The sequence below is a fragment of the Gossypium arboreum genome, chromosome 6 (assembly GCF_025698485.1).
Source record: "Gossypium arboreum isolate Shixiya-1 chromosome 6, ASM2569848v2, whole genome shotgun sequence".
NCBI classification, from domain to species: Eukaryota; Viridiplantae; Streptophyta; class Magnoliopsida; order Malvales; family Malvaceae; genus Gossypium; species Gossypium arboreum.
The window spans coordinates 39,779,634-39,781,655 of NC_069075.1; positions in this window are offsets into that span (position 1 = coordinate 39,779,634).

Sequence of the window (2,022 nt, forward strand, 5' to 3'; positions counted from 1 at the left end):
ATATGAGTGCTTGATGCTATAATATAAGTTTTGAGCTACAATATGCAAAGCATTAACTAGTAAAATGCATGCTGTTTTTGTGAGGTATTAAGTGCATAATTGGCCTCAACATGGACATGAATATTCGGCCTTAGGTAGCCTATTGAAGGCCTTAGCTTTTCCTTGATGCTCGAATGAATTGTATTGAATTGCTTGATGTAGTATAAAATGTGCATGACCATTGTGTATTCAAGCTAAAGGGTGGCCATATGACCATTTAAACTCCTTGTCATATTCGCCATAAGCTAGCACAATGAGGTTTTAATAAATTGAATTTGTTTGAATTAGCTCAAGAGCTTAGAGGGCCACAATTGGACAAGGGGAAGGAAAAAAGTGATCGAATAGCCGTAAAAGCCGTTCGACAACATCCGAGGTAAGTCCTCAAGAAGTGACCTTAATTGAATTATGTGGAATGAAATATGGATGTATTGATTATTGATTTATGTGTGTATGAGTATTGAATGATACCGGGCTAAGTCCCAAGGCGATTATGCTAATGATTATAATTGTGTTTGAGCCTTAGTAACGAAAATGAAATATGTATGTCCAATGATTATTGATGTATGTGTGCTCGAGAAATTGAATAATATCCGGCTAAGCCCCAAGACAATTATGCTGGAAATTATAACCGAGTTAAGACCAAGGCAATGGTGCTAGTGGCTATATCCGGCTAAGACCAAGGCATTCGCGAGTCATTCTATTCGGGCTAAGACCAAGGCATTTGTGCAATCGTGATATCCGGGTTAAGTCCCGTAGGCCTTGGTGCGGGTTACCATATCCGGCTATGTCCCGAAGGCGTTTGAACGAGTAGCTATATCCGGTTAAGCTCGAAGGTATGTGATTTGAAAATTATAAGCTTGCTGGAAATTTTCAGCTAATACACTTGTGAAATTTCCCAATAACAAGGTAAGTGTGGTGTGTGCTTATGCGCTAGGAGTAAGAGCGTATGCATATCCGTTCCTATGATGGAACGAGTTATCTACCTTAACGAAGCCGTTAATTGTGTATGAACCTAAGAGTTGGGATGGTGAAGTAAGTATGATTATGTGAATGTGTATTAGTGAAATGATGTATTTGGTTATGTGAATGCAATGCTTTAATTAAAGCTGATTTTATTCCTTGAGACTTACTAAGCATAAAAATGCTTACCCGCTGCTTTGGCTCTCTGTCTTATAGATTTTGCTCGATAGCAATCGGATTCGGGATCATTAAAGTCGAAGTCATCCACACTATCAACGCCTCTATTTTGGTATAAATTTTGGTTGAACTTTGAAATGGCATGTATAGGACTACCCCTTGTTGGTTTAAAAATGTGGTGATGTATATGTGTACGGCCATGCGAAAATGGCTCGTAAAAGTGAAGAATGAACTTAGACTATTTGCGGTTTGTATATATATATATGGTGTCATGATGTGACTATGAATTGGAAATGGGAATGTTGGTCACATGATCAGCCATTGGCATGGTTAAAATGATCATATGTGGACCTATGTATGGCAAGACTAGTTGGTTCATGGAGACTACAAAATAGGTAAGACCTACCTTAAAAAAACAGATGCTGCCAGCTGCAGTAACGTAAATGTGAAAAATCACCAAAATTTGTAGGAATGGTATTAAATAGTGAATCAGCTATGTAAATGAATCTTGATGAGTCTATTTTCATATGGAAGAAACGAAATGGTCATAGGAGTTACTTGTTAAGAGATATTAAAGCTATTGTGAGACAGGGCCAGAATGGTTTCTGGGTCCCTTGTCGCAACTTTAAAAATTTACTATAAATTATCCAGAAAGAATTAGGAGTCATGCCTTATATGTGCAGATTCCATTTTGAGTCTAGTTTCATTAGAAAAAACGGCACCAGTATTAAAGCCCTGTACAGAGAGATATTCAAGTTGTAACGCACGAAGGTCAGAGCAGTCGATCCCTGTAACATGGGTGACTTTAACTAATAAACTGTACCAATTGGCCCGACCAAAAATTCT